General features: G+C 28.8%; 1 protein-coding gene across 2 annotated transcripts in view; it reads right to left on the bottom strand.

Moving 5' to 3' along the window:
* Positions 1 to 14188, bottom strand: part of LOC145252784 (crystallin J1A-like) — a 624153-nt gene that overhangs the window by 61630 nt on the left and 548335 nt on the right. For both annotated transcript variants that reach the window (XM_080112726.1, XM_080112727.1), the window contains one exon: positions 7100 to 7202. The gene's annotated coding sequence lies outside the window, so the exon portion shown is untranslated. The remainder of the gene's footprint in view (positions 1 to 7099; positions 7203 to 14188) is intronic.

Raw genomic sequence — 14188 nt, 5'->3', positions numbered from 1 at the left:
TCCTGCAGATACTGCAAGCTAGGACTGCTATGACTAGCAAAGACCAGATGTGGGGGAAACCCCACATGCCTGACCTTTAACCAGCTCCCATTTCCCACCTCTCGGGAGCTGGTCCCCTTTTTCCCTTCCCCCTCCCTTCACTCCTCACATTAAAAATCGGCCTTGTGCCTAATTTGCTCGGTGGGGGAGCAAATAAATACCATCTGTTCCTGCAGATACTGCAAGCAAAGACCATATGTGGGGGGCGACCCCACATATAAGACCTTGGTCAATGTAGAGAACCCTTCATACCAATTGTCACTATCCAGCTCCCCTACTCCCCGGGGAGTTGGTCCCATTTCCCCTTCACTCCTCACATTAAAAATCGACCTTGTGCCTAAATTGCTCGGTGGGGGAGCAAATAAATACCTTCTCGGCATTGCGCCGGGAAAATCAGCTTTGATCAGACAGTTCTGGACAATTGGGAGCTGCTTCCCCCCTCCCCAACATCTGTTGGGGGAAGAAGCAGTTAAATTTGGGTAAACAAACCCAAACGCTGTGTGACTTCTATTTGACCTTCTTAATTAGGTCAAATGGAAGCAGCAGAGTTAACTTTTATTGCGCACGCCTCTTTTTATAGTTAAATAACCTGCTTAATGTTGTCTGTCGGTGTGGCACAATGGGTAACGTAGCACGGTTTTTTTTTCACACATTAATTTCCAACTCAAGGGTACGGGTTCGATTCTCATACTAACCTACCAAAACATATTTTATTATTATTTAATCCCCCCCCCCGGAGTTTTGATTTCCCTCAAGACACCCTGGCATCGCCGGGTACCCCCCGCTAGTCTATATATATATAAAAGGCAAAATGTGTGTGATCATTTCGTGTATGTCTTCAAAAGGCTTCTTTCGCACGTGTTCCCGGGGTTGTTACTATCGCTTAAAACTGTGTATATACGTCCTATATTATAATATCTAGAAATTAGAAAAGCGCGTAGCGTATAGATTTATTTACGTCGATTTTTATGAGATTCGCGCAAATATAGTGAAAAACGTTGGCTTCTCGGCTTTTGCTCTGCTTTCCCCCTTTCCCACCATCATCTGGAGTGAAGTGAAAACTAAAAATAACGATCGTACGATGACCTCATTTAGCGTCGTCCTGTCAATCAAACCTCTTTTAACTTTATAAGCTTTAACTTAACACGCTAATCAATTACTCTCACTCGTGGTCGAGACCGTTAAGTACTTGGCATTGGTTTCCACCTCCACGTCAAAGCTTCCGGGTTCAATCCCTCCTCCCGACCAAACGTTTTTTTTTATTACTTCGCTTATTCTTTAGTTTACCCCTTCCCCCCCCCCCACACACAGGTTTATTTATGCCATTTTTTTCCGTTTTGGATTTTTTTTTTTACATCGTCTTTTTTATAATATTTAAGCAGGATTATTAATTACCCCCCCCTCATACACACACCTACAAACACCCGGGCAACGCCGGGTACCCCCCTCCCCCGCTAGTAGATAATAAAACAAAATACTCGACGATTCGTCTGTTCCGTAGGTTTTATTCAAGAGTGTAGGTTTGAAATTATCTTTTACAGCTGTTTACAAATGTGAAGTAATTCCTTTTGATGTAGAGTATAGAAATATCGATAATTCTGTCGCCTTCTTATTGTAGTTATTTCATTCATAAATTAGTTTGTAGACTTTTTAATTGTAGTGTATTATACTTTGGTTTCCAGATAATGCCAGGTCATCAGAAGAGAATATGCACAGTTTCGGTGCCAACCTCTCGACAGCATTTTATTCATATAGGACTCGCTTACTGATGTGAAGCCCTGTTATCTGAATCGTAAGTAAACGAACTGTTCAAATCAATAAAAAGAAATTGGGCGTTTAATAATGTAATGGCTTCTGTTTTGGTTAACGGCTACTTATTTTAATCATTTTAATTCCTTCTTTTCTTTTATTACGAGCATATCTTAACTCAACGGATATGTTAGACGCATGTTAAAATTAAAAAAAAAACAGACGAATCGTTGAGCATTTTGTTTCTTCCTTTCTATTTTAAATTCATAGGGGAAAATAAATTTTGAATTCATAGGGGAAAACTTTGAATTCATAGGGGAAAATAAAAGAATTTAAAACTGTAAATTAAAATTTACAACTAAATTTTGTATTCGACAGAATGAATACTCCAAAAACAATTTTCCAAGTCCTTACTATAAGAAACTCTACTGTCTATTGTGTCCGTATTGAGCTGTTTTTATTTGGTTGGGATTAATTCATTAATATATAGATATTAATGTTTATATTAAATTGAAGTTTATCTACGATTATATTGGGTAAAACATTTATTTTCCTATATATATATATATATATATATATATATATATTATATATATTATGAGAAAGAGAGTGAGAGAGAGCGAAAGAGTAGTATATTTGTACAATAAAAAATCCAGTGTGCTCAATAAATATTTGACAATATTTCAATCTGTAGTTAATAATAACTAAAATTTCATCTGCCGAAATGTATGTATGTATATATATATATATATATATAAAATTCAAACACTACCGTGTTTGAATATATGGTTAAGTGGCAGTTTTAGTCGTTTTCAAGCTTCACCGTTCACTCATTTTTAGACCAAATTCCAAACAATTATTACAGTTTATAGATCATCTTCCCAGCTATATTGTGAAAAAAAAAAAGATTTTCAATTTTCGTTCAGTAAAACAAAAATTGTGATGAATTTAATGGTGTTCAAAATCGTAAATATATATAAGGAGGTGAGCGACGCTTTTATGAATGGTTTCCATAGCAACCACGCTTCAGCGACTAGTGTTGTTACTAATTCACTGTGGTCGTGAAAAGAGAAGTAACAAATGAAACAGAATGAAAGCACGAAAGGGAGATAATTGGAAGGATTTTATTGAAAGCAGACGAGTGCCATACATTGTTATTATATATGTAGTTATAGGGGCAAAAAAAAACAAAATAAAAGACTGAAATGAAACAAAGAACAAGTGAATTTATTGGAAGCCTAGAAAAATTATGGATTACAATAGAAAAATGCGAACATAAAAAGTAATATGGTTAAGCTTAAGCATGCAAAAGTAAAGGACTAGTTGTTAAAACTGGAAAAGAAAAGGACAAGATATTCTAGTAAAAAAAATGTAATAAATTTATAACTTAAAATATTGCAGCATTCAGATTTAATTTTTTAAATTCAATTTATAGCATTATGTAATCAATTTTTAATGCTGCAATGTTTTAAGTTATAAATTTATTATATTTTTACTAGAATATCTTGTCCTTTTCTTTTCCAGTTTTAACAACTAGTCCTTTACTTTTCTATGTTTCAGCTTAACCACATTACGTTGCATGCTCACATTTTTCTATTGTAATATATATATATATATATATATATATAGATATATATATATACACACACACATATATATATACACACACATATATATATATATATACACATACATATATATACATATATATATACACACATACATACATATACACATACATATATACATACATTATAAATATATATATATATATATATATATTAAGTTATAAATTTATTATATTTTTTTACTTGAATATCTTGTCCTTTCCTTTTCCAATTTTAACAACTAGTCCTTTACTTTTCCATGTTTAAGCTTAACCATATTACTTTTCATGCTCGCATTTTTCTATTGTAATCCATAATATATATATATATATATATATATATATATATATATATATATATATATATATATATGATTCTATAATTTTTGACATAGCTTTCGATATTAGAATTATTAACCAGTATGGAATATAAAACAAGTCTTTATCACTATTCTCGGGACACCATTCGAATCGTGTATCTCTGAATAGATATTCTTTTCTTGATTAATCCAATTCTCACATTGGATCACCTTAAATTGATGTCCTTATCTATGTTCTTCAACAAAATGTATTTTTAACTCTAATTTTCAAAATATTTGCTAAATAACAAAATTTATGATCATTCATAATGATTATTTTGCTAAATACATTTCCCCGGAAGACATTAACTGTTTTTCTTTCTTCAATTTAACATCATGGCGAGGAAAAAATATATAAAATTCTGATGAAGGAGTATAACTCCGAAATATATTAATTTTAAACAAGTAAATGCTTGTTTATTTTCATAATATTGCGTTATAATTCGGCTTTCAGACGTATTTCAATTTAAAATTCAAATTCAAACAACGCTTCTAACACGGAAAACACCGCCCTGAATAAATTTTTTGTCTAAAAATTCTATATTTTTACTTCACAGAATTTAACTATAAATCCTACAATTATATATATATATATATATATATATATATATATATATATATATATATATATATATATATATATATATAATCGAGATAAGACACTGATTAGAAATCAGATGAAAGATCCTGATATACATTAGTTGAAGTAATACTTTCAGGGCGATCCTACACTCTTAACGCACCAACGAATACGGCTGCCCTGTATACCTTTCGGAAAATCAATAAGGAGCAACCAAGCTTTTTTGTTATATGGGACTACTGCCTTCTCCCCTAGACCAATATTCTGCCTACCTGGATTTATAACCCCGGAGAACATTGTACTCCTTCCGATAATGGAATACCCAGGTTGTATCAAATTCCTTTTTCCTATAATTCCATATAATTATCATTCACCACTTAAAAACCTATTTTCAATATTTGTGCTGAAAAGCAAAATTACTGTCTATTCACAGCTGAACATTTTGCTAACCGCATTTCATTTCCTCCGATGATATGAGCCTTTATTGAAAATTCATGGATTAAGAAAATCAACATAACCCCTTCTATATATTCCTTTTGTCAAACAATAAATTCTTAATTCGAATATGTGTCTATATGTTGTTGTTTTTTTCAGAATTTAAATATAACTACTAAACTTATATATATATATACTAGCAAAAGTACCCGTCGTTGACTTGGGTTCAAAAACAGCCTACAGAAAATGGACTCTGATTTATGAAAGTATGATACGTTATGAAAAGAAAGGGTTGTAAATTTGGGTTGAAAAAAACAAAGCAAAATATGATGAAAGCAAAAATAAAAAAGATAAACCCCATAATTTATTATACCATACCTGTTCACACTGAAACACTTATCACAATATTCTGTGGTTCTATATTAAAAGACCTTGTTAAACTTTGTGACATATTTCCATTCTATGGAGGTCAGGTGCGAACGAACAACCCATAATTTTATTATACCATATTTCTTCAAACTGAAACATAATTATTAAAGTATACTTACGCAGATAGATATGAAAAGTCTTTATTAAGTCTGTGCCTATTTCCATTCTATGGAGTCCAGGCGCAAACGCACACCCCACAATTTTATTATACCATCCTTACTTAAGTTAAAACATACTTATCAAAGTATTCTTATGTACATCTATATCAAAAACACTTGTAAACGTTTTTTTAAATTTTTTTTATTTCCATACTTTGTGGACCAGGCGCGAACGCAGACCCCACAATTTTAATGAACCACCGTTCTGCCAGATCAAACATACCCATTCCTGTGTCTCGATACATCTTCTATCATTATATGCAATCAGTTTTTTAAAATAGTCAACCATATAAGAGCCTATTCGTGACCCGACACACACACAGACATTCAGCTTTATATTATACTAGCGGGGGAGGTGTTTGGAGGTGTGTGTGTGCTGTTAAATAAAAAAGAACCCGGAGTGGGGGGTAGGATCGAACCCGAAGCCCTGAGGCGAAGTTTGAAAATAAAATCGGCCAGCCAGAATGGGTTACTGAAAGATGTTTGAATTTATTTAAGTAAGAACCAAATTGACAGGTGCCCGCACGGAAGTCGTAGAGCAATAGCTATTCAGCAAATGAGGTAAATGACCGGGTTTGTTTGTTATAAGCGAAGAAAACAACGTCAAAACATCGAAAAAAAACACAAAAAAACTAACGTAAGGCAAACGAACAATGTTAAATGTAAAAATCGAAAGAACATGTGAAAAATGGCTTAAATAAGCCTATTTCAATATTAAAATAAAAAAAATCGGTGGGTACCCGGGTGTTTTGGGGTGTGTGGCCGGGGGTGGATAAGCAAAGTAAAAAAAAAAAAAGAAAAAAAAGTGAAGTGAAAAATGGCTTAAATAACACTGGTTCACTATTTAAATTTAAAAAATCGAAAAAGAAAAAAAAAAGAAAGACATCTCACACCACGATTCGAACCCAAAACGTTTAGATAATGAACCAACGCACTAACCAACTTAGCTAACGTGACGTACATGAAATTTAGTCAGTTTTTCAACTATTTAAAGTAAATCAGGTCATGACGTTATCCGACACATGCATAGAACCGGTCGTCGTCACTAGAGGACCGTTTTTGTTGACCCCCCCCCCTGTCGAAAATTCTCGATTTCGGGGTGAAAAAAATGAACATTTTTGGCCAATTTTTCGAGCGAAGGATGGACCTTCAATATGATCCCGAGTTTGTGAATTTTTGTTCTGTCAGACGAAAGTTTTTAGCAGACACACAAACATACATACATACATTTCCGCTTTTATATATATAGATTATATAGGGAGTTTTGATCATTACTAACCAGCTGGGCATTACCACTTTCGACCAAGGGGAAAGTGTATCAGGGATCTGTTCAGTGTGATGACATATGTCAGTGAAATCTGTACCATGAAGGTTGAGGACATGCGTTGCATAGAGAGAAATAGTATAAAAATGATACAATGGATGTGTAATGTGAGTCTTAAAGAGAGGTTTGTTTCTGATGACATCAAAGGAAGGTGTATGTAGAAAAAAAGACTTCTATGGTATGGCCATGCTGAAAAAATGCATGAAAGGTCTTGGTATAGTAGAGGTAAAACAGTTGAGGTAGCAGGTTCAGTTCAAGGAAAACATGAAGGAAGTGATATAAATGCACCTGATGGATAATAAAGACTGGTCAGAAATAGGTTAGTTTGGAAGTCAACTTCTAAAAGCCGTCCACCACATGTCAGCATCCAAAACAGGCGTTAAACCGAATATGTTGATGATATATACAGTTAACACTTACATTTTTAAACCTGGATAGTAACTAGTTTGTTGCAGAGGGCCATGATTTCATCAATGAGAAGTGTCTTCTTTCTCCAGCTCTCTGGGATGTTCTCCAGGCCAAACTGCAATAGGGGAAAAAATAAAACACCATGTCACAAAACAATTAAAATAATACGGTTGATATTCATTGTAAAAATTCACTGTTGTGTATAATCGAAAGTACCGTGTTTATAAAATAAATGGCAAAAAAAATCTTAACAATGATCACTCACTAAGCATACCTAGAATAGAATTTAATACAATATGGGAACAATTAATCTACTAAGAGATTGATAATAACTGCCTAATTAAAAATATATACAATTTATTTTTGTGATATAATTTATACAAGAACGTGAGAAAAAAATTTAATGAATATGAGAAAAAATTTAATGAATATGAGAAAATTTTTTTAATGAATATGAGAAAAAAATTTAATGAATTTGAGGAGAAAAAATTTAATGAATATGAGAAAAAAATTTAATGAATATGAGAAAAAAACATAAGGCAAAATTTAAAAAAAAAAAAAAAAATTTTTTTTTTTTTTTTTTTTAACACTATCAAACCAAATTAAGTCCGAAAAGACATTTTCGTTATATTAAAAAGAGGTGGGGGTATTAAAATGCTTTTGAGTACTAATAAAGATATGATCCCAATACTATGGACGATCTTATTTATAACTACAGTTAGGATAATCAACCAATGAGAAGCCTCCGAAATCATTATAAAAATATTGAATTTTGGATTCAAGTCATTTTGCTGTCAACCTCCATCTTGAATGACTGAACCACTGATGAACGTGACTGCATTGATTCTTTGCCGATCTAATTCCGCCATCTTTATTCTAAACACTCGAGATCGTGACTGCATTGATTCTTCGCCGATTTTATTTACTACCGCCATCTTTGTTCAACATAATGGCTTAACATTTAACAAAATTCAATACAAGTGCCTTCATTCGCTAATAGCTTTTCCAGTCGACCAGATTTTGCAAGCAACTGTTGCGGAATGGTAATCATAACTTCAGAAATTCGCCCTTGTGAAGGAACTGCATCTTGCATAAAAAGCAAATTTTCAAGCATTAATAATTGGTCAAATTTCTCAACATAGTGAAGTATTTCTATTGTTGTTCGTGAATAGCTGAATGCCCAATTCCACAGAAGATGGATGGATCGTCGCAGTTTGTACTAATTTAACCTCTTGTCACTTTTTTTCTCTGAGGTTGGCTGAAAGAACAAGTGTACTCAACGAAACCAAGAAATTAAAGGACATAAAGACCAAAGGATCAAAAACTTGCAGTTGCTTTCGAACTCGAATTCAGTCGGTGATATAAAGCAAAAGAATGATATATACAAAATAAAACGAAAGCAAATTAGGACAAGGCCCTTTTTAATGTGGGGGAAAACCAGCTCACCTAAAAGTAGGGTAAAAAGGGGGCACTCTGGTTGTGACCAAAAATAATAATTGTCCCAGTATATAGGGTTTCCTCTCCAATGACTGGTACAAATTATCTTAAGTGCAGCATCTGCAAAACTTTGATCCCGGCCCGAAGGCCAAGAACAACAGAAAAAAGGCAAGATCTAATATTATATTTCTTTGTTACTAGAAATTGTAAATTTATACGATGCAACAGTTTTATCTTTTGTTTTTCTAAAAGTGTTCAAAGTGTTCTCAGATAACACACACACTCATATATATATATATATATATATATATATATATATATATATATATATATATATATATATATATATAGAGAGAGAGAGAGAGAGAGAGAGAGAGAGAGAACAGTGTAGCTATCAACAATTGTAGGTTTTTCAGACTTTTTTCATTTTTAAATATTTTTAAATATTTTTTTTTTAACGCGTTTCAAGCCTTGTTTAGTTCTCTTCAGATATTTTTAAATAAATTTTTTTTTTTTTAGTAAACATTTTATGGAATTTCTTTTTGGAAAACATTTTATTTCTGCTAGCACCGATTGTGTTTATATAAAAAATATCTGAAGCGAGTTAAACAAGGCTTGAAACGCGTTATAAAAATATTTAAAAATATTTTTAAAAAATGATAAAAGTCTGAAAAACCTACAATTGTTGATGGCTTCACTCTCTTAAATATACACTTTTTTTCTCATTGGAACCACACAAGCATCATACGTTATAAAAATATATATGGCAATTAAGCTACACAGAATATTCCGCGTTTTATTCTCGTGAGAATTCGTCAGGCTTATCCTGCCAGAATAAGCCTGACAAATTCTCACGAGAATGAAACGTGGAATAGTCTGTGTAACTTAATTGCCATATATATTTTTATAACTTACTACCTAGCTCTACCTATGTATTGAGCACTGTTGAAGTAAATACTGAACATTTACACATAAAATTTTATTTTCGTATATTCATTTATGTGATTAAATGAAGTATATATATATATATATATATATATATGCTTTTATAATGAATTGTAATGGAAGATGTTCTTACATTGTATTAAAGAAAGAATCTGCAGAAGGAATCTTATTCAGTTTCAATACAGCTATTAGTGCAAGAATAGACTGGAATCGGATAAATTGGAGGAGACAATGCCAGAAAATAAACGTCTTGGCTACCATTTTGAAATGGTTCATCACATACACTCTCGACTACTCCCCATTCGAATGAAACTAAAAACTTCCAATCCTAAGAACGAAAGATGAAACCAGCAGATGGCAAGGGGAGATAATCCAGAAATCTTCAGAAAAGATGTGAAGAAAGTCGAGGAAATAAAAGAGCAAAAGAAAAGCAAAAAAAAAAAAAAAGCAACAAAGATCGGATAAAAAAATAATAAAAAAATTTCAGTGAAAGTCTTTTTTTTCTCTTTATAATACTAATACTATTTTGTTCTGCCAAATTTTCTTCACATTACATTCTTTATGGGTATCTCGTTTTTCTGGCGGAGTGCTGTCATCTATGAGTGCTTGATAATAACAAGAAAAACTATACGCGAATGAAAAGAGACAAGTCAAACTTTTTGTACTCAATCTGAGTGTACAGTTATGCGATACTAGCGTTGTCCAGGAATGAAAGGGAAAATTCTTATCAGTATAAAAGAGAGAAACAGTCCGTGTGCAAAGCATATATCTTAAAATTATTTTCTTTATTATTTATTCCCAAACGAATCGTTTCCACCAAAATAAATATAAAATAAGGATATGTTCAACTGGTCTCATCAGTGGGAGTTGATGCATTCAAAAACGTGTAACCTTAATATATAATAAATCAGTGACAAAAGTCTATATTGCAAATTTCGTGATGTTGACCATCTTGCAATTTATTCCTTTAATTCTTGACAGTATCTTATTATATATATATATATTATTTTATAGTATATATTATATATATAATCATTTTATAGTATATATTATATATATAATCATTTTATAGTATATATATATTATATATATAATCATTTTATGGTATATATTATATATATATTATATATATAATCATTTTATAGTATATATATATATATTATATATATATATATATATATAATCATTTTATAGTATATATATATATATATTATATATATATATATTATATATATAATCATTTTATAGTATATATATATTATATATATAATCATTTTATAGTATATATATATTATATATATAATCATTTTATAGTATATATATATATTAAATATATAATCATTTTATAGTATATATTATATATATATTATATATATAATCATTTTATAGTATATATTATATATATATTATATATATAATCATTTTATAGTATATATTATATATATATTATATATATAATCATTTTATAGTATATATTATATATATATTATTTATATAATCATTTTATAGTATATATATATATTATATATATAATCATTTTATAGTATATATATATATTATATATATAATCATTTTATAGTATATATATATATATTATATATATAATCATTTTATAGTATATATATATATATTATATATATAATCATTTTATAGTATATATATTATATATATATTATTTATATAATCATTTTATGGTATATATTATATATATATATAATCATTTTATAGTATATATTATATATATAATCATTTTATAGTATATATTATATATATATATTATTTTATAGTATATATTATATATATATATTATTTTATAGTATATATTATATATATATTTTATAGTATATTATATATATATATTATTTTATAGTAAATATATATTATTTTATAGTAAATATATATTATTTTATAGTATATTGTATATATTATTTTATAGTATATATTATATATTATTTTATAGTATATATTATATATATATTATTTTATAGTATATATTATATATATATATTAGTTTATAGTATATATTATATATTATTTTATAGTATATATTATATATATATATATTATTTTATAGTATATATTATATATATATATATATTATTTTATAGTTTATATTATATATATATTATTTTATAGCGTATATTATATATATATTAGTTCATAGTATATAATATATATATTAGTTTATAGTATATATTATATATATATTATTTTTTTGTATATATTATATATATATTATTTTATAGTATATATTATATATATATTATTTTATAGTATATATTATATATATATTATTTTATAGTATATATTATATATATTATAATTTTATAGTAGATATTATATATATATATTATTTTATAGTAGATATTATATATATATTATTTTATAGTATATATTATATATATTATAATTTTATAGTAGATATTATATATATTATCATTTTATAGTATATATTATATATATATTATTATTTTATAGTATCTTATTTTATATATATATATATATATATTATTTTATAGTATCTTATTTTATATATATATATATATATATATATTATTATTTTATAGTATCTTATTTTATTTATATATATATTATTATTTTATAGTATCTGTTTTATATATATATATATATATATATATATATATATATATATATATATATATATATATATATAGTTGCTTAAGTTTACTTTTACCCCGACGATAGGTTTTCATATTTATCTTTGCACATTATATATATATATATATATATATATATATATATTTCTTTTGAAATATTCTTTATTCAATTATGTCATTTTTATATATAGCAATCCTTATTTAAAAAGCTCAATGTAATTACAGAGCATATGAGAAGATAAAAAATCTAGATTCGAAATTTCATGATGTTGACCATCTTACAATTTATTCCTTTAATTCAGTTGACACTTACAGTTCTTGACCGTATCTGTTTCATAGCACAAAATCATTCAATTAATTATTATATCAATCAATGAATCTATTTTGCCCTTAACTCATCAGAAAAAATAGCACCAATCAATTTACCAATCCAATAAGGTAATTTCAGCTTCTCTTCCAATTTTCGAATGTTTTAATCATGCCCGAACGCATTTTATTTCCTTTTGGTGGATTGATAGTTGCTATTGCTTCTGATAAGTTAAGGGCAAAATAGATTCATTCGTTGATATAATAATTAAGTGAATATATAAATATTAATGACTAGCAGAACCTGTGAAAATACCACGGTAGTTGAAATTTTTTGGAAACACAGAAATAAAATGAATAAAAAATAAAATAAAACGAAGGTAAATTTTCAGATTAGGTCCACCTCAACAATTTTCCTTTAAATGACGACTTTTATAGGTTTTCGACTATGCTGAATACGAAAATCGCATTGAAATTTTGCAGAAATAAGTAGGTATCGAGATATAAAAAGTTGTATTATGCATTGTATTCTTTCGCGGCCATTTTTTACACGTGTGCGCCATAAGCAAATCTACTCATCTATGACTGGACATTGCACGCGCGTAAAAAAGATGGCCGCCAAAAAATACAATGCATAATACAACTTTTTATATCTTGATAACTAATTATTTCTGCAAAATTTTAATGCAATTTTCGTAGTCAGCATAGTCGAAAACCTATAAAAGTTGTCATATAAAAGAAAATTGTGGAGGTGGACCTAATCTAAAAAAATAAAATAAAACGAATAACGGATTTAAAACAATTTTTTTAAACAAATTCTTTTTTAACCTTTCAAAGTTAAAAAGAATTGATTTAAAAAATTTAAAAAATTCAACACATCATTTAATTAATTGGAATTTTTTATTGAGATGAGTTTATTTATTCATCCATTTACTGCGGATTATTATGCTCATCTTTTTAGTTGTTGTTTCACGACGTTTCGGCCAACTATTCCTCTGGCCTTCGTCAGATGTTACCGTGACGGGATAGGAATTCTGAATCTCCTAACTGCATCCTTAGCAATCACTGCCTTCCATAGTTGTTGTTGTCTCACGACATTTTAGGGCCCATAGCGCAGTGGATAGACACGTTGAATCTCTACGGTTCCAGGTGAGCATTGTTTGAAGAAAGTGGTTTCAATCCTACCCAAAGCCGGCCAGAGGCTTAGTTAGCCAAAACGTGGTGAGACGACAACAACTATGGAAGGCAGTAATTGCTGGAGGTGCAGTTAGGAGATTCAGAGTTCCTATCTCGTCGCGGTAAACACCCAACGAATGCCAGAGGTAAAATTGGCCGAAACGTAATGAAACAACAATTAAAAGATGAGGATAATAGTCCGCATTTATTTAAATGAAGAAAACATCTTTATAAAATTTGTTTTAACGAAGGAAGAACAAGAAGGATATTTATGGATCATATCTATGGATCATATTTATGGATCGTATATAAAGGTTTGTATATAAAATTAAATACAATGAAACATTGGTACTATAGAAGAGTCAACAGGCAGCAATGACTACCGAAAAAAGAAACAAAAAAAAAAAAAAACAGTTTGTGAAAGAACAAAATGAAAAAAACAAGTTTTGTGAAAGAAAAAATGAAAAAAAAAAAAGTTTTGTGAAAGTAAAAATGAAAAAAAAAAAAGTTTTGTGAAAGAAAAAATGAAAAAAAAAAGTTTTGTGAAAGAACAAAATGAAAAAAGAAAGTTTTGTGAAAGAACAAAATGAAAAAAAAAAGTTTTGTGAAAGAACAAAAT

This window comes from Euprymna scolopes, chromosome 29, assembly GCF_053919585.1.
Source record: "Euprymna scolopes isolate OS-2025 chromosome 29, ASM5391958v1, whole genome shotgun sequence".
NCBI lineage: Eukaryota > Metazoa > Mollusca > Cephalopoda > Sepiida > Sepiolidae > Euprymna > Euprymna scolopes.
This window is presented reverse-complemented; position numbering and strand designations above follow the sequence as displayed.